This window comes from Macaca nemestrina, chromosome 6 (genome assembly GCF_043159975.1).
Source record: "Macaca nemestrina isolate mMacNem1 chromosome 6, mMacNem.hap1, whole genome shotgun sequence".
NCBI classification, from domain to species: domain Eukaryota; kingdom Metazoa; phylum Chordata; class Mammalia; order Primates; family Cercopithecidae; genus Macaca; species Macaca nemestrina.
In genome coordinates, this window is record NC_092130.1 from 160,855,973 (window position 1) to 160,876,963 (window position 20,991).

The following is a 20,991-nucleotide window of genomic DNA, read 5'->3' on the forward strand; positions in this document are numbered from 1 at the left end:
TGACTTGTATGTTTGTTACTTCCTTTTTTGTGTGCTTAAAAATAGTTCTAGTACAATTCTAGAATACTACTCAATGTCGACATTTATTTAGGAAAGAAAGATAAATCTCTGACATTTGACTAATAGCTAAGGCAACTGAGAAATTAGTGCCTAGGCCAATAGCTTTTTGATGAATTAAGGTAAGGTTTTGTTAAAAGATCATCTTTATTCTCTCAATAAAGTATGGGCCAGAGATGGAAATTGTATATATCCTAATGACCTCTCAATAGCTTTCTTTTTTGATAATGGTGAAAGGGTCTTTGACAATTAAAGGTAATGCACAATTTAAAAAGTAATATTGCTTAAGAATCTTAAAAGTTATTGCACACACATTTTGTCTAAGTAAATGTGGTTTCAGCACACCACATTCTCAGCATACACATCAAGTAGTCTTTATTTATCATTTAAAGAAAGCTAATATAAGAATATTCTTTACACAGAATTGCTGAAACAAATTAGAAAAAAATTAGTGGTTAAGTTCCATCACCTAATAGAGTAGAATAGAAACTACAGTTGACTTCTTTGGTTCTTCGCTTAGACCTAAGATGTCACCCTTAAGTAAATGACAGCCATATTATGAAAAAGTAGTTCAGTGTGATAAATTCAATTTTAAAACTATGATGAAGCAGAGAAGCTAAATTTCATGATAGCTGTAGTTCTTCAGGGTTTTGTAACCCCAGTGCATGGAACAGTGTCAGGCATGTATTGAACAATCTAAATATCTTTCTTTAATTAATAATGAGTGAATAAATTAATAAGTTAATAAATAGGATGTATGTTTATTATTATATGAATTAATAATTTCAGTGCAACAAAATCTGTCTAAATTGTAGAACAAAATGTTTACATAGATTATTCATAATGGAAAATTTGAAATTCATACAGAAAAAAGAGATTTAGGATATGAATGTTTTCAAAGGTCAAAACTGACAGTTACTTCTTTTTTTGAATTCCTGGGATTTTTATATGGCTTTGATTGTCATGATAGGGATTAATAAATGATCTATCCATAGTTATGATTTAATTGACATGCTGAACAAATATTTATGTTGCTTTTATTGCCTGATTGACACAATTCTAAACACTGGGAATAGAGCTATTAGCAAGACAAATTGTGCCTTTGTATTTCTGAGGTTGACTTTTTAATATTTACTTAGGGATGACATCTTAGATTTGTACAGATAAACAAAAAGTTAATTGTAGCTACTTTTCTAGATTCTTTAAGACTATAAAGCTCAACTAGTCTATAGCCTTTAATTTTGTCTCAGCAACTGTGGGCAGAAGATATTCTTTTCTCAACTTCCATCAAATGAGGACAAAGATCATTTGACACAACTTCTTAGAATTGATATCACATATACATAGACAAAATGAACTGGAACTAATCCCTTTCCATGCAAAAAACAAAAACACAAAGAAAAAAAAAGAAAACCAATACAAAAATAAAGTGAGGACATATAGAGGACAAAAAAAATATATATGTATTTTTTTTTTTTTTAAACTTGTCCATTCCTGATTGTGAAAGTGCACTTTTTTTTTGTAAATGCGGAACATACAGAAACCAAAAGGTCTTGGCTGAGCGCATTGGCTCACGCCTGTAATCCCAGCACTACGGGAGGCCAAGGTAAGTGGATCTCCTGAGGTCAGTAGTTCAAGACCAGCCTGACTTTATGGTGAAATCCCATCTCTACTAAAAATACAAAAATTAGCCAGGTGTGGTGGTGGGCACCTGTAGTTCCAGCTACTCAGGCGGCTGAGACAGGAGAATTGCTTGAACCTAGGAGGCGGAGGTTATAGTGAGTCAAGATCGTTCCACACAAGACTGCACTCCAGCCTGGGTAACAGAGTAAGACTCAATCTCACAGAAAAAAAAAAAAAGGAAACCAAAGGACTCTAAAGTTAGAAATAAACAGTGGATGCAAGCCCTATATAATGCTGGCAAAAAGCCAAATTTTTCTCCACAGACAGCAGTAGCTATTGTTCACAATGATCTTAGAAGCAGGTGCTTATACATGCCTGTTATTAATGCAGAGGACCTTCTGTTTCAAGACAGGTGATAACAATGAAAATGTAAATGTTGACTTCAATCCTTTCAAATTTCTTCCAAAAAATCCTCTATGCTAACTCCATAAGGGTTGATTACACATATTTCTCTAAGTTTACTTTATCCATTATTTTCAGTACAGGAATTATATCTCTGAAACAACAGTAGCTAAAAATAAAGCAGAGTTTCCTGAAAGCCAGTTATTGGGTTAGTTTGTTTCCTTACTTTATAAATGCACACTTAGCCTGACTCTCTGAGCATGAGTGCAGAATACAAATACTTCGAGCAACTAAAATATATCATATGCTTTCCTGCTGTGGAAAGTTTCCAAGCATCTTTGCAGAACTCATCTCACTTGCCTATTGGCAAAAACCATCCTTTCTAGACATACTTTCTACTTGGCTTACACTTAAAAGCTGACTCCACAATAAAAACTATCCAACTGAAAGAATCGGTGTTTCAGAATTGAGGCTTTGAGAATTTAGAACTTAGTTTGTATGGCTGCCAAACTTAAACATGAGAATATTTCTCAAGCAAAGAATATTTTTGCTTGAATTTATCTTTCAATAGCCTTGAACTGATCCCAAAAGGGATTTCATATTTCTAATTGATAATAGGTCAGAAATAGATCTTACATGAGTCTAAAAAGATTATGCCTTCATACGTTTTATAATAGTACTATATGTAAAATAAATTCATAACTTTATTAAGTTACGGGTAAAAAGAAGACAGAATTAAAAAAATGACTACTTACTGTGTTGGTTGTCTTTCACAGAAGTATAGATGATGATGTTGCAATGGAGGATGTTTTGAAACAAAGGTGTTATTACACAGCCCCATTGCCAGAACTGCTGTGCCCATGGCTTCTTACAAGGGAGCTTGTCTTTTCCCATCCTCTAACCTCAGTCTTAGATAGTCACATTTGTATCACCTGACTCTGCTCCATCTGACCACAGCAGACTGAATTGTGCTAAATACCTGACTCAAAGCAGTCAATCCATAGAATGATTAACAACATTTGAAAAAGCCATACTTTTGTAGAATGGGGATACTTTTTTTCCAAAGAGTCTGAGTAACTAAGAAATTGAGAGGCAATATGGTTATAGTAAATGTTATATCTGAGAAGATCTGCAGAGTCAGAGGTAGGTTAGGGAGGACCTAACTTTGAGCAAGTCAAAGCTAAGAATATACTCGAAGTAGGTGGCAAAGATAGTATAATGCAGCAGACACTATAAGGGAGATGATAGCTATAAAATAGAAGCTAAAGACCTTCAATTGGTAGTATGAAGAGACTATAAGCACATAAATCCACAGCTTCCTAATGCTGAAATTTCTCACAAGGGAATGCAATTTCCTTGGACTCAAATAATATTTAGGTTTCTGAGACCTGCTTAACCATGCTATTGATCAGCATGTTTTCAGTACAAAGAAAAAGGAGGAAAAGGTATAAGATAGAAATAAATACATTAAAAGATAATGGCACATGCATGTCATTCTGAGTTGACCACTTGAATCCTTTAAGAAAATCATTGCGACAAGTATTTACATTCTTCCATTAGGCTCATATTTTAAGCACTACCTGGTGACAGTCATTTGTTATACATATGCTATGTGCCTTATATTTGGGGATGTAACATCCTGCCTTTATGGCACAGATTTTTTTTTTTTTTTTCTAGACAGTGTTTTGCTCTCGTTGCCCAGGCTGGAGTGCAATGGTGCAATCTTGGCTCACCACAACCTCCACCTCCCGGGTTCAAGCGATTCTCCTGCTTCGGCCTCCCGAGTAGCTGGGATTACAGGCATGTGCCACCATGGACTTGACTTAAAAAAGCATCACTTTTGTTGTGGTTTTGAGAATGAGGTGAATGGAGAGGAGAGGAAAGTGAAGAGTAGAAACCAAAATACTCGTTTTGACAATCAGTTAAGGAGAGTTGATTTTGACATCCGGTTGAGAGACGGTGGTGATTTCAACTACATCTGTACCTTTGGATTTACAAGTGGTCAGATTCTGTGTATATTTTGAAGGACTGATAAGATTCATTTTAGTGCTTGTGAGAAATAAGAAAAGGAAAGTGATTAAAGGATGCCTCCAACATTTTCAATCTGATTTACTGGAAACATGTAGTTAGCATCAGTTGAAATAGGGGAAAGCTGAGAGGGGAGAGTATTTTGGGGAAAGGAGTGGAATGGAGGTGGGAGAAGTTATCATGTAGATGATATTTTAATCACTAGACTGCATCTACTCACTGAGAAATAATAAAAAAGAGAGATGAGAGAGAGGAACCTTTAAAGGAACCTAAAGAGTGACATTAGTATGTGTGTGTGTGTGTGTGTATGTATGCTATATATACTACATATATGATATATATATACTATATGTAATACATACGGACTATATGATGTATATTTATATATCTCATATATGGACACATTTATATGTATAAGATAGACAGATAGATATCTTATTTTAAAAGTGTTTCAGAAATTTTGCGATAACAATGTAAAAATATCTAAGTGGGTCTTAAACCCTGATCTGATTGATCACATAAACTTTCATAAGCTTTTTTCTTAGAGATTTACATGTTTTCTAAAATTCACTCTTTTTAAATGTTAAAAAAAAATAAACTGAGGAAAAAGAAAATTGTAGAGAGTTTATTTGAGGACAAACTGGCTTTGCCTGCTCAGGGATTCTTCAGGCCCAGGCTCCATTTCAGTGCACTTTAACAAGAGAAGGAGGAAACATCATATGTGATTGTTGAAGTATAAATTGGATACACGATTTTTCCCCAAGAGCAGTATCTTAGCTAGTGTGCATCTTTAAAATTGGTTATCTTCTTTATAACATTCTTTGGAGCAAATCAGACTTGTATCTCCTCGTAGGTGACGGGAAACTTTTCTCTATTATTATTTTTTGTGAATTTTATACCTACCAAATAATACATTTAATAAGAGCGGTTACTGATATATTTTGATGTTGAGACATACTAATAAATTTATATACCAATCACATCCATAGCTTTTTCTAGGGTTTAGATATCAATAACAACTTCCTCTATTACCTCACGAATGGGTTTTGTAAAGGTTCTAGAACTAAATAAATAATTATAGACTCAGTCCATGAATACAGGCTCCCATATTGCTATTATTATTTATGTACCTTTTTTTCTGATATAAATGAACTTCATTATATTTAGAACACTAAACAAAAACTGTCGGTCGCACCCTAACCATTTTCTACAAGTACCATTACTGATAGTATGTCAACTGAAACCTGAGTCTGCCCACCATTGAAACCTACCGCCTTGGGGCTCACATTAAGTCTGACTAGCAAAGAGATACTATCATTTAGCTCCTGATGGGCAATTCATGTCTCATCTTGCACTATAGTCGTAAGATGCCATGTCACTAAGGGTCCGGGTAAAACTTTGAAGCCAGGCAACCCATCTCTATTTTAAATTCCTGTAGAACTTAGTCACTATTCCAAATGCAGACCATTTACAGTGTAATGCTCTCACTGACTCAACCACTCAGAGGTTTGGTATGGCCCTTGGACAAAGTTCCTTCATAGTTTAATTCATCTTTACCTGAGGAATTATTATTGTGTGCGTTATACAAACCATTACCCATTGTTAATGGCTCACCTAATGGAAAATACATAAGTGAGAGAGGTATTTGTGCCCATGATGAAAGAGGGGACCCAAACACTAATATCTGGAATCTCTTATCTGTCCATTTATTTGTGCTTTCCCTTGTGTTGGAGTGATGTTTCTCATCTTCTGCATCCTCTATGACAGATGTGCACGTTTTCTACTCTTGTGATAAAGATATTACTCATACATTTTTATTCCTCCTGAATCTATTTCTCCAATAAGAATTATTTTCAACTCATGTATGTTTCCAGGTACCATAGAAATATATCTGTATCTAGTTATATTATAGACATCTTCAGCTACAAATTATCATTCTCCATCTCGGCACATCTATTCTTGAGATGTCTTCTTTTGATGACTAGCACAACTACCCATCCAGTTGTTTAAGCTGTAAATTTGTGGTTCATTTTAGTTACAAACCTTCATGAATTATCTTTATTACTTAAATGTTAAAATATTTTGAAATAGTATAATGAACCCATGAAAATATTTAAGAAATATGATTTTCATTTTTTCTTAGATATATTATTTTTATTTTATTTTAACATAGTAGAGTCATAACTCAGAAATTTATAATTGTCTTTATAAGGAGAAAATATAGTGGTAGAAATATTATAGAAGACTGTGTCACAAAAACTGCTATCATCACAATTACATTGAAGAACATCCACATACATGTAGTTTGTTTAACGTTATGTCAGAAAAGATAGTAAGAGCTCAATAAATGAATGGATATTTCAGATTTAGAATTTTTAATGTATCACACAACTTTCCTAGTTCAAAAGCTAAATTATGCTTTAAGTTTCAAAATAGGACAGCAATTTTATTATTGTATGAGAAAAGGATTTTTATATCCTTCTAATGAATTGTAAACACACTAGCCACAATTTTTAGTAAAAGGCATTAATACATTTTGATTATAGATTTCTTTTTTGAACAACAAACAAGTGTGATAAAGCCAAAGTACCTTTTTATTACAATATTCCATTGCCTTTTTCTGACTCAAACTCTTTTAAAATTATATAGATTACTGTAAATTGCAAGAGAGTGATCTCTAGAGAGCAAAAGACAAATAATAGCTTTCCCCACGATACTTCTGCCAAAAAAAGAAAAATAAAGACTTGATTCTTCAAGGCTAAATGCCCGGCTGTGTCCTGACATTCATAGGTTAAAAATAGAACTTTCTTGGTTAGAATCAGTAATTATTTTGTGTTACTTGGGTTAATAATGGATTGTAATTATTCTACTTGACTGACATTTTACACATATTCTACTTGAACTGCCTATGGCTAAGCATTAACCTTCTTATTGACCTTAGGAAAGAAATATAATAATCTGTGCAGTTTGCAATGTCTATTATACATAAAAAATACTGTCTGTCAGAATTAGGCAATATTTTGGATTGTAATATTTTAGCTCATGAAAGTATATAAATGTGTGTTTAATGATTCATTGAAAGCATTAAATATACTCGTTTACATTTCAAAAATAACTACAATGTGAGCTTAAACATTGGTAAACCATTGAGTTCTTATCCTCTCCTAACACAGGATGATTGTAACTGTCCATTCAGAAATTCAGGGCATGTCTATAATTGGGAGAAACTGCCACTAATATTCTGTCTTCTTGCTTTGGAATCCATGCTGTTTCAGTTACAATGGCATAAATGTCACATCTATTTGGCTATAGCATGCCCAAATCAAAGAGAAAATAACTATTAGGCATTTTAAAAACCAAAATGATACATGAGAAAAAGACAAAATACAATAGAAACCTTTATTAGGAAATGCCCTTCAACTCTCAATTTGCCCAAAGGCAAAATTCTAATAATATATGATCTATCTTGTGGGAGTCAGGAGGGTTACCTTCATATCTATAAGAATTAGGTCACATACCACTACTTTTTTTATTAATCAACTTTATTCATTATTTATTGACTTTCTGCTTTGAAAGGTGAGAATATGGCTCATACTTTCATTTTTCCTCTATTCACAGTTTTAATCATTGTCACTGTATCTTGTGTTTTCTGTTACAATTTCAAGTTTAGTTAATGTAATTAAGTTTATTTTTCTTATTTCTAATGTTTTCACAGTATCTCTTCTTGGTCATCTTATAATTTTAGCATGTCACTCATTCTGCCTTCCTGTCCAGTTCTCTTCATTTTCATTTGGTAAGCTTTCAAGTCATAGTTTTCCTATTACAATGTCTATTTTGACAACATTTATATCCTTTCTGGTAGCCATATTTAAGTTTTATGGATGGTTTATAGGGGTATAGTTGAAATCCATTGAAATCCATTATTGTGACTATTAAAATATTATCATGAAGCCAAAGAATATACATGTGCTCTTTTTAGATCAACATGGAATGCATTATTTTTGTTGTCACTTCATTGTGTTACTGTTTTTTAAACTTCATCAGTTACTTTAAAACTTGCTATATTGTAGTGTTTCTTGTATTTAACATTTTTTAATAAGTTTTAATATCAGGGGTACATGTGCATGTTTGTTATATAGGTAAACCCATGTCATGGGGATTTGTTGTATAGATTGTTTTGTCACCCAAGCATTAAGTCTAGTACCTATTAGTTATTTTTCCTGATCCTCTCCCTCCTCTCACTCTCCACCTTCTGGTAGGCTCCAGTATCATTTATTTTTTTGTGTATGTGTTTTTTGTTGTTGTTTTTTGTCTTGTTTTTTACTGTTCTTAGAGAATCCTATGAACTAGTGGTCATTAGCTCCCTGACTTCCTGAGTTCCAGCATGCTCTTCTAGAACGTTCCTTTCTGTGGTATTTTGCATCTGCCTTTTAGGTATATCTATTATTTCTTAGTATTTTATTAATATAAAATATATGTTAGCCTCTTATACATATGCGTGTGTGTGTGTGTGTGTATATATATATATGTTAGCCTCTTATACTCTGTCATTTAGTAAATATGTGTTAGTTGATGATTACCAGCTTATAGTACAGCTACAATAAAACAATAAAGCAGATTTTCAGAAACTTTGAGTATCGGGGGAACCAGCCCCCAATATTTTAAAACGGGTTTTTTCTGTTTTCCCTAAGTGTCAGCCGGTCTGAAAAATAAAGATAAAGAGTACAAAGAGAGGAATTTTACAGCTGGGCCGCTGGGGGTGACATCACATATTGGTAGGTCTGTGATGCCCACCTGAGCCATAAAACCAGCAGGTTTTTAATTAAGGACTTTAAAAGGGGAGGGGGTGTGCAAACAGGGAGTAGGTCACAAAGATCACATGCATCGGAGGCCAATAAAGATCACAAGGCAAAGGGCAAAATTAGAATTACTGATGAGGGTCTGTGTTCAGCTGTGCATGTATTATCTTGATAAACATTTTAAACAACAGAAAACAGGGTTCAAGAGCAGAGAACCGGTCTGACCTCAGTTTCACCAGGGCGGAGGTTTTCCCCACCCTAGTGAGCCTGAAGGTGCTGCAGGAGACCAGGGCGTATTTCAGTCCTTATCTCAGCTGCATAGGACAGACACTCCCAGAGCAGCCATTTATAGACCTCCCTCCAGGAATGCATTCCTTCCCCAGGGTATTAATTATTAATATTCTTGCTGGGAAAAGAATTCAGTGATATCTCTTCTACTTCCACTTCTGTTTATAGGCTCTCTGCAAGAAGAAAAATATGGCTGTATTCTGTCCGACCCCACAGGCAGTCAGACCTTATGGTTTTCTTCCCTTGTTCCCTGAAAATCTCTGTTATTCTATTCTTTTTCAAGGTGCACTGATTTCATATTGTTCAAACACACATGTTTTACAATCAATTTGTACAATAGTTGTCCTGAGGTGATGTACATTCTCAGTTTACAAAGACAACAGGATTAAGAGATTAAAATAAAAACAGGCATAAGAAATTGTAAGAGTTTATTTGGGAACTGATAAATGTCCATGAAATCTTCACAATTTATGTTCAGAGACTGCAGTAAAGACAGGCATAAGAAATTATAAAAGTATTAATTCTGAGAACTGATAAATGTCCATGAAATCTTCACAATTTATGTTCCTCTGCCATGGCTCTAGCCGGTCCTTCTGTTCAGGATGCCTGACTTCCGCAACATTTGAGTGCTTCATACTTTGTCAGAAAATAAACTATTTGAATTATATTTTATTTAAACCAGTGTAAAGGCATTCCTTGAAAAATGCAGATTTGCAGAAAATATTTTATATAGAAATCAATTATGCTGTGAATTTTTGTTTTATTGATATCTATGTTGTATTTAAAAGGAGATGATGAAACAGAAAGCTATATATATGCAACTTTCATTTAAAACTTACTAGATAAAAGTCTCCATTTATGTAGAAGGAGTTATTTCATATTTTCTGATAACACATCAGAGAATTTATTGAATATCTATAGGCCAGACCGAGAATAGGGACTGGAAGTTTGTGACCCTGAATATCCATTATCAATTTACAACTTAGTGATAACCAGGGGGCATTCTGTAGAAACAAAAGTCAACAGAAGTTCAGATTCTAGCTCTGTCATTTAATTACCACCTGAAAGTTCTCACCAAGTTACTTGAAAAACTCTGAGATACTGATTTTTCTTTGGAATAATGGATATAACAACACCTATGCTGCTCTCTTGTGTTGAAATCTCAATGTGGTAAGACTTGTAAATGGTTTAATAAAAGGGTAGAGATGTAGTAGGAACTTAACATTTATAATTAATATTATTATTACATAAAGAGGGTGGTGTTTATCTTCTGTTATCTTCCTAAACATTTTTTTCAAAAACTGGATGTATTAGGAAGCTGTACTCAGACTCATTTTATGATACACTAAATTATATGTAAGCACACTGAGTGCATCAGGAAATAAAGCATTAATTCATTTGGTTCCTTCTGCTGAAGAATGTACTGAAAATATGGTACCATTGTAAATATTAAAAATAATATAGATTTATATCATATTGTTTTCTTATCACATCTAATTATTTCAGCCTACTTTTAAGAAAAACAAATTACAATTTGCTAAAAACTTCAAATGAGAAGTTATCCACAATGACTGAAAAACAGGAAAATTATGTGAAATTATTTTTAATAATAGTGAAAACTAAACTTTAAACCTTAAGCTCTCTGACTGTTCATGATGTTGAAAAATGTTTCATAAATTATGCATTGAAATCACTCAATACTGAAAGGGACTCTGAAACAAAGTCTCACTAAACATTCTTAGTTTTAGATAATTAGTGCTCTAAACTGCATTTGATGATATCTGAAAGCTTAAAAAATAATATGGTGTTCTATTTACTCAAAGAGTATCACAGACTTAATAGAACTCTTAGGAAGCAGTTTAAATCCAATTAGAACTATATGTGGAAACAGGACTTTTCACATCTGTAAGGTTGGCGGTAAATATTTATTTTCTGGGTGATACTTGTTAATACTCTGCTTCCTAATGGCTTTTCTGTATTGAGTAGCAGACTCAAAATCAGTTTGAAGAGATTGCACTTTTCAAACTTAAACAATAGACTATCTGAAAGCAAACATTTGCTCACTTGAGTGTTATAGTTCTATTTTAAATAGAATTATGAATTTGGCTTAATAAGAATGCAAACCTTTGTTTCAGATATGTGTTGCATTTAACTGAACAATTTAAAAGCATAATATTTCTCTGCCTTTTTCAAAGATTCCCTAAGCATTTCTACTATTGTGTTTTCTGGTCTTTCATTTAATAATGGAAATAGTGCAAAGGTGTTTTAAACTTCAAATGATTTTGCATGTATTATCTATTAGCTATTTATAATTTCCTATGTAAAACATATGTTTCTAGCATATTCTTTTCCCTTAAGAATTTTTCAATGTTCATCACATAATTTTTACCACTAAATCTACCCGCTTTCATACATTCATATATAAACCCTCTGCCATTTTTTTGTTTCAATAGTTGAACCCAATTGTATCTAAGCCCAACCCCTGCTTCCTCTCTCCTGCTTTTTACCTTTGTTTATTATGTTGATTATTCTCATCAACATGTAAACATCCTGTCCTATTTACCATTTTAAAGTCTCTCTTGTTTCCAAACACTGCTCTATCTAGTTTCTAGCCTTTCTTACAGCAAAATTTCTTGAAAGAGATGTTTCTAATTGTTCTGTATACTTTCCCTTCTCCCAACGTTTTTTGATTAAACACCAACAATGTTTTCTTTACTAAAAATCTAACAAAACAGCTCTTGAAAAGCGCTGCGAAATTCAACATTCAATCCTTCATTAATACTTTATTTCACATATTAAACATTTCACGTGTTGACTTCCTCATCCTTGATTATATATATAGATATATATATACACACATATACACAGACATATAAAATTTATATTTTATATATTTTATTTACAATATTAAATAGGTACATAATATATGTATGCATACATTTCTGCCTTTTTCTTGCTTGGCTCCTGGTATAGTCTTCTCTCACCTCACTGGCTATAGCACCTTTATATAGTTTCTTCAAAATCCAGCTTTATAAATAGTTTTTCAAATACCTATTTCTGATCCGAACACCTCATCTAACTACAGGCCCATATGCACCAAACATCTTAGCTGTCTCCACTCAGTGGTCAAAATTAATACATATGAAATATTGCTTTTTTCTAGCCATGCCCAATGGACGTCTCCCCAAGCGTTCCTCATCTCAGTAAATGTAAGAGATGGCAACTTCATTCTTCTGACTACTCAAGCCAGAATATGTGGTGTTATCATGAATTTCTGTACATCTTTCATCTCTCACATTAATCTGTCAACAATATTTTGAACTCTAGCTTCAAAATATTTCTAAAATCTAACCTTTTCTTACTATTGCCACAGCTATCATCCATGTTCAACTTAACTATAATTTCTACCCTGGACTTTTGTAATAGCATCCTAAAGTTTCTACATTTTTGGTTCTTTCTCTTTAGTCCTCTATAATCCACACAATAGCCAGAGTGATCCTTTAAAAATCTAAATCAAGTCATACTCCTTCCTGTTGTCTTAGTTCATTTGGGTGCTCTAACAAACTATCATAGACTGGGCAGCTTGTAAATAACAAATGTTTATTTTTCCATTTCTGGAAGCTGGGAATTTCAAGATCAAGGCACCAACAGATGCGATGTCTGGTGAAGGCCTGCTTTCTGTCCTTGAATTTCTTTGAAGATATTAACGATGTCTCTATGGCAGAGACACCAGATTCTTTGTTCTTTCCCAGGTGATTGGCGCCTTTGTTTTTCACAAGTCGCTTTTCAGATGTCTTCTCAGGTGAGAGGATCTTAATGACACTATCCAAAATGATACCAATCCCAGCTAGTTAACTCTGCCACTCTCTATTTCCTTACCTATCCCTATCTTCTCTATAAAATCTACAATAGATTTTTTAATACTGTAGATATGTACTACAGTATTAAAAATACAGCAGTATTTTTTCTACAGAATATTTACATAAATATGTTCAAGCTAGGAAATAAGCTTCTTTACCAATTACTTGCTCAATTCATTTAAAAATTGTTATGTTTGTAATTTTTTTCTAGAGAAAAATTAGAGAAATAATTATAGACCACGTAAAGGAAAAGTTTGGCAATTGGAAAGTATTTTTAGTGTTGAGGTATTGAATATTCTTAGATTAATCATCTATGAAATTGTGTTTAAACATATCCCTAGGTTGGATTAGATAGGAAGTAATTTAATATCCCTTCCAAAGTTGTGGTATTTACTAACAGGAACTATTGATATTATTAGAACAGATAAATTAAGAAGTGCCTAATATGAAACAAATCAATCTTATAGATGAGCAGAACTACAATGAAGTTTAGATCCCAGATAACTTACCATCATTAATGCTTTGTGTTTTCTATTTTTACATGACCTTAGTTCTTTTTAAATATGTAATGACTACATCTTGAGAAAAGATATAATCCCTTGATCTAGTACACAAACTTGTAATTGTCATCATTGTACAACTTATATTTCAGATTATAGGATCATAAAGGCAAATTTTGATCTTCCCTGGGAATTGTTCCCTGTTACATTCTCGTTTCTGCTCTTTGTGATGAAACCTATAAGTGGCACAAAGACAAACACTGATGTGACATAACTTGAAGATCACTGAAACACCCAAAAACCAAAAATGATTGCCCAATCAATAGCCAACAATTGTGCCTTGAACTGTCAGAATACACATTATGACTCCATTGAGTTACAAAAATAAATGTTTTATTAAGGCTATTCTTAAAATGTTTATAAAGTTGTATCACCTTAACATGAATTGACCAGCTTCTAAATAGGACACAGACCAAAGAACAAAAATATTATTGTAAGTATTATGGTACAAATATTTACAGTAGAGAGAGGGTAATGCTGACAGAGAAAATATGGATAATCTTTCTCTCTAGAATTTTGGGAAGCCACTAAACATTTTTGTTAGAATGAATGAGATAGAATCCAATTTTCAATGAGAGAGAGAGTGAGCAAATATTAAAACTTTATTTGCCTCATGTTTTTAGTAAAAAAATAAAGATCATGGCTGGAACATATTATAAAAATAGAGGGAAAATATTTAGAGTATAATAATCCACCAGTATCCGCACATGACCTTGGGAAGGCAAGGTAAAGAGGAAAGAGTAGGAAACCCGGAACATAGCAAGACTGCATGGAGTTTGGAAGCAGATGATATGGCTTAAAGTCTGACTCTGCAGTTTAACTGCGTACGTAAATCTAGCTCAGTGATTTACCTTTTCTAAAATGTACAATTCAAAGTGTTCCTGATTCATCTATGAGGGCTCTCAAGGAAGTGGTAATATGACATCTTCATCAGAATATGGTGCAAAGAAGATCTTTTGCATTGTTGGAAAGGGTTAAAAATGGAATGTAATGCTTAAATGCTTTAATTTTTTGTAGGTTAAAATTGATTCTCAATTTTCACAAAATTAGCATAGTAGAACTGAATGCATGTGTGAACATTGAATAATGATGCCAGTCACACTTAGAATGTTTATAGGAGATGAAAAATATACATAATTATTCATGTCTATTATAATTATTTATGGGGTACATCATAATAAAAAACCTTCTCCAACTAGCCTCATTTTATTCATACGGTTTTTATTCTTTACTATTCCTCTTTTGAATTTTGAAAATGTCTAAGGACATGAATCATGTCTTCATTATCTGAGCATCTCCATTGTATCTAGGATATTAACTTGCACATTTAATAGGCACTTAATGTTTACTCTGTGTTTTTAACAGTTAAATAGTATCTTGATTTACAAAAATCATCACCGCAAAATGCAAATTGTTATGAAATGACTCAGCCAACTAATATGTATTTACTAATACAGTAATTAATTAATAGTGCCTATTATGCACAGGAAATGAGTCTGTATGTCACTCCCTTCACTTTCTAACTTACATTTATCCAAATTTGCCATCATTGAAGGAGCATATGTTTTTATGCTTGGGAAGTAAGGATAGAATAACTTTCGAGAATAAAGCAGGGGCTGAGTTTCTGCTTGCAATTATAATTCTTTTTAGAATTTCCATAGAAACATTAAAGGGCATAGATATCAAAGCTAAACCATTCTGATTTAAAATATTTTTACTAAACTGGATCAGAGGAAAAATATCAGCTGCCTTTCCATTTTATCTCTTCCTTTAAAACTATACCACATGCATTCCAGTTTCCAAGTCACAGAATCCAAGATATTGCTATTTACAGACTTCAATTGTTTTATAGGCAAATGGACTTTTGAAAACTGGCCTGGCAACATGACTGCCTATTATCATAGTGCCACTATGGAGACATTAACTTCCACATTCTATATATCCAGGACACCTTGTAATATTGTAAACAGAGGACCATGAAAGGTTGTATAGTTAGTGCCCTGCACAGAGGTGCTTTGTGGAGGGGGTGAACAGTGATGGAAATCAAGCCCCCTTCTGGTCCACAAGTTCTATGGCCTGCTGTGGAGCCACAGCAGCAGGAGAAAGAAGAGCTATTGTTTAATTCCTTAAAGTAGAGACAAACCTTTATTAATTTCCATAAAGGTAACGAAAGGAGAGTTAAATTATAATGGTGGCACAAGGAATGGCAGTGAAGTTAGTGAGAAAGAAGACAAAAGGAAAATTTGTGCTATTGTGAGGAAGGGTGGATACAATCTGCAGTGGCTTTAAATCAATGGTTTCCAGCCAGGAGATTTTATCTCCCAGGGGACATTTGGCAATATCGGTAGACATTACCGATTGTCATGACATTACTGCTTGACATTACTGTTACTGTCATCTAGTGAGTAATAGCCAGACATGCTGCTAAACATCCCCCAATACATAGGGCAGCCCCTGCATCAAATAATTATCCAATCCAAAATGTTACTAGTGTTGAGGTTGAGAAATTTTACCTAAAACGAACACATAAAATGTTTTAAAAGAGGAGAAATTGGTGGAAGTGAGGTTTGCTGAAAGGAGATTGACATCCAAATCAAATATTATTTAATGAATTATTTTTCCTGACAATTAAATTGTTTAATTAATGTAGTGATTGTTACATGCTATGAAATAAACTGCCAGCCAATGATGTTTTATGTGAAAAAAAAATGTCTCCTGGCTCCACACTTACTCAGAAATGTAATGTATTTTATATGATTTTAAGTATGTCTTTTTCCAGTATTGTTGCACAAATCTTAGGAAAAAAATTTCCTTTGGCATTTTAATCTATTTATTATTTATATAGAATTGTTACTGGAAACTTCTGAAATTGAAAATAGAAAATTCAGAGAGTGCTTTTCTGAGATTTTTAGTCTTGATTACATAACCTCAACAAAATATGAAGGATCTGTATAGAAAATATGCTTAATTATTTCAGTTTGATTCCAAGTTTTCTTTATCCTTATTAGGAGGCTACTGCTCATCTTGCATGATTAAGCATAAAGGTACTCTCGGCTGGCGGAAACATCATTTGGCGTTAGAACATGTCCGTGTGAGAAAAGCTTGTGTGCCTTGAACTCTGGGTGACACAACTTACAGCTTCACTCATATGTAAATGCAGGTGACCTGTCCATAAGTGTGCACTCTAGAGATTTCCAGGTATCTGCACTTATATTTCCATAAAGCATAGTATATTTTTCCTTTTTAAATAGTAAAAGCATATAATATTACACGTTTATAATCTTCAGTTCTAAATAATACACATGATCTGTTACCAAGTGTGATATTGCTTGCTTAGTTAGATTTGGCAGAATTATTATTCTGCTTCTTTTCCTCTGCAAAATGCTATTTAATGTACTGGCGCTGCAACTGCTGACTCATCAGAAAGAATGTGACAGCGTTCTGCTAGCTAGCAGTTAAGAAATATTTGCTGCTTAAAAGAAAATAATGAGTTTCTCAAAATTTTTAAAAGTGCATTTTGAGAGTACAAAAGTACCAAGATCATCACTGGAAATACCTAGCCATCACCATCATTCTTTCATTTGATTTTTTTTTCCATGAGACATTTTCAACATTGTTTTGTCACATAAGCCAAGCAGCTTGCATTTTTTTTTCCCCACTGAAGGAGAAGGAAACCACTTCCTGAAATGTTTAATCATTTCAAAACCTGAATTTTATATTGCTGAATCATGTACTTTGAGGAGATAAATGTGGTATGAGAAGTTAGCAATCTGTGAGACAAAACTAATGATATTTGAAATAAGGTGTCCTAAATTCTAGGTCTGATTTGTAAATCAAGTTCTCATTCTTAGGTTTCACAAAAATGAAAAGACTGGCAAATATAATAATACAAACTAAGCTACACTGAATTTAAGATTTGTGTGATGTCTTGATGACATGATAGGGATAATTCAATGATAAAATATAGCATATTGTTGTTATGATTCTACTACACATGCAAGATATCATGAGAAACATTGTAAAGTTTATAAACTTTTACAGTGAAGATGAAGGCCCCAATTCTAGAATCATATTGCTAGAGTTCATACACAAGCTGCCCTCTTTAGTAGCTTGTGGCCATGCACACATTATTTAAATTCTCCAAACTTCACTTTTCTAATTAAAACCAACAGCATAATGTTATCTCTCTCATAAATTAAATGAGATGATCAGTATATAAAGCTAGCTCATAGTGCTTTTCTCATGGTAAAGGCCAAATAAATACTTAAACAATCTGTGTGTAATATGGAACAGAAATTCACAGAAAGGTAATCATGTTATTTCATAGCTTGAAGGATCATTAGAGATCAGTTGACCCAGCCTCCCAATGGATATTGGTCTTTCTTTTTGTGGTTTCACAAGAGGGCAGAATAGCAGTTGTTTGAACTATTCTCTGATAAGAAATTTACTCCTTCAAGCATGAGGCAACATATTTCATGATGGCTATTTTCTGGGATCCCATTTAGATAACTCTAACGTTTAGGAAATGTTCCCTTTGAATGAGCAACAAGGAATACTCTCTAAATATTTTATTCATTGAAGCTAGAAACAGAATCGTTCTCAGGATGCTTTTTATATATTGGAAGAACATGTTCATGCCCGTGCTGAAGCTTTTCTTTCTTTCAAAAGTAAACATCTCCAGTTCCTTCTTCATGAGATGTTTCAAAACTTTACACACCTTGCTTCCTTTCTGATTCAAAGTACACTTAAAACTCAGTACACTTTACTGTACACGGTATTTTAGTTGTTCTCTATAAACCCAATGGAAAAGCCTGTTTTCTCCTGCCTCTGAGGCTCTTTTTCCATGATTTCATTTCAACATCACGTCAGCTCTTGTTTACATTTTTATTTGCTATATATTTCTACTATTACTATTATTATACTTTATGTTCTGGGATACATGTTCAGAATGTGCCTGTTTATTACATAGCTATACCCATGCCATGGTAGTTTGCTGCACACATCAACCTGTCATCTACATTAGGTACTTATACTAGTGCTAACCCTCCCCTAGCCCCCCACCCCCGACAGGCCCTGGTGTGTGATGTTCCCCTCCCTGTGTCAATGTGTCCTCATTGTTCAACTCCTGCTTCTAAGTGAGAACATGTGGTGTTTCGTTTTCTGTTCCTGTGTTAGTTTGCTGAGGATGATGATTTCCAGCTTCATTCATGTCCCTGCAAAGGACATGAACTCATCCTTTTTTATGGTTGCATAGTATTCCATGGTGTACATGTGCCACTTTTTTTTTTTTTTTAATCCAGTCTGTCACTGATGGGAATTTGGGTTGGTTCCAAATCTTTGCTATTGTGAACAGTGCTGCAGTAAACATATGTGTGTATGTGTTATGGTAGAATGATTTATAATCCTTTGGGTATATACCCAGTAATGGAATTGCTGGGTCAAATGGTATTTCTGGTTCTAGATCACCACATTGTCTTCCAAAATGATTACACTAATTCACAATCCCACTAACAGTGTAAAAGCGTTCCTATTTCTCCACATGCTCTCCAGTATCTGTTGTTTCCTGACTTTTTAATGATCGCCATTGTAACTAGTGTGAGATGGTATCTATCTGTGGATTTATTTGCATTTATCCAATGATCAGTTATGATGACATTTTTTTTCATGTGTTTGTTGGCCACAAAAATGTCTTCTTTGGAAAGTGTCTGTTCATATACTTTGCCCACTTTTTGATGGAGTTGTTTTTTTTTTCCCCTGTAAATCTGTTCGAAGTTCCTTGAAGATTCTGGATATTAGCCCTTTGTCAGATGGATAGATTGCAAAAATTTTTTTTCCCATTCTGTCGGTTGCCTGTTCACTCTCATGATAGTTTATTTTGCTGTGCAGAAGCTCTTTAGTTTATTTAGATCCTATTTGTCAATTTTGGCTTTTGTTGCCATTGCTTTTGGTGTTTTAGTCCTGAAGTTTTTGCCCATACCTGTGTCCTAAATGGTATTGCCTAGGTTTTCTTCTAGGATTTTTATGTTATTAGGTCTTACGTTTAAGTCTTTAATTCATCTTGAGGTAATTTTTGTATAAGGTGTAAGGAAGGGGTACAGTTTCAGTTTTCTGCATATGACTAGCCAGTTTTCCCAACAACATTTGTAGGGGATCCTTTCCCCATTGTTTGTTTTTGTCTGGTTTGTCAAAGATCAAATGGTTGTAGATATGTGGCATTATTTCTGAGGCCTCTGTTGTGTTGCATTGGTCTATATATCTGTTTTGGTACCAGTATCATGATGTTTTGGTTACTGTAGCCTTGTAGTATAGTTTGAAGTCAGAGAGCGTGATGTCTCCAGTTTTGTTCTTTTTGCTTAGGATTGTCTTGGGTACATGGGCTCTTTTTTGGTTCCATATGAAATTTAAATTAGTTTTTTCTAATTTTGTGAAGAAAGTTAATGGTAGCCTGATGATTTTATAATATTGATTTTTCCTATCCATGATCATGGAATGTTTTTCATTGGTTTCTGTCCTCTCCTATTTCCTTGAGCAGTGGTTTGTAGTTCTCCTTGAAGAGGTACTTCACATCCCTTGTAAGTTGTATTCCTAGATATTTTATTCTCTTTGTAGCAATTGTGAATGAGAGTTCACTTATGATTTGGCTCTCTGTTTGTCTATTATTGTTGTATAGGAATGCTTGTGATTTTTACACATTGATTTTGTACCCTAAGACTTTGCTGAAGTTGCTTATCAGCTTAAGGAGATTTTGGGCTGAGACAATGGAGTTTTCTAAATATACAATCATCTCATCTGCGAACAGAGAAAATTTGACTTCCTCTTTTCCTATGTGAATACCCTTCATTTATTTCTCTTTCTTGATTTCCCTGGCCAGATCTTCCAATACTTTGTTGAATAGGAGTGATGAGAGGCATCCTTGTCTTGTGCTGGATTTCAAAGGGAATGTTTCCAGTTTTTGCCCATTCAGCATGATATTGGCTGTGGGTTTGTCATAAATAGCTCTTAATATTTTGAGATACATTCCATTAATGCCTAGTTTATTGAGTGTTTTTAGCAGAAAAGGGTGTTGAATTTTGTTGAAGGCCTTTTCTGCATCTGTTGAGATAATCATGTGGTTTTTGTCATTGGTTTGTTTATGTGATGGATTACATTTGTTGATTTGCATATGTTGAACCAGCTTTGCATCCCAGGGATGAAGCTGACTTGATCATGGTGGATAAGCTTTCTGATGTGCTACTGGATTCCATTTGCCAGTATTTTATTGAGGATTTTGCATTGATATTCATCAGACTATTCACCTGAAATTTTATATTATTATTGTGTCTCTGCCAAGTTTTAGTATCAGGATGATGCTGACCTAGTCCCTCTTTTTCTATT

General features: G+C 33.7%; 1 protein-coding gene across 3 annotated transcripts in view; it reads left to right on the plus strand.

Annotated features, from left to right (window-relative positions):
• The window catches only part of LOC105467940 (cadherin 18), a 1,130,742-nt gene that overhangs the window by 551,977 nt on the left and 557,774 nt on the right, over positions 1-20,991 (plus strand). The gene's annotated exons all lie outside the window — the stretch shown is intronic.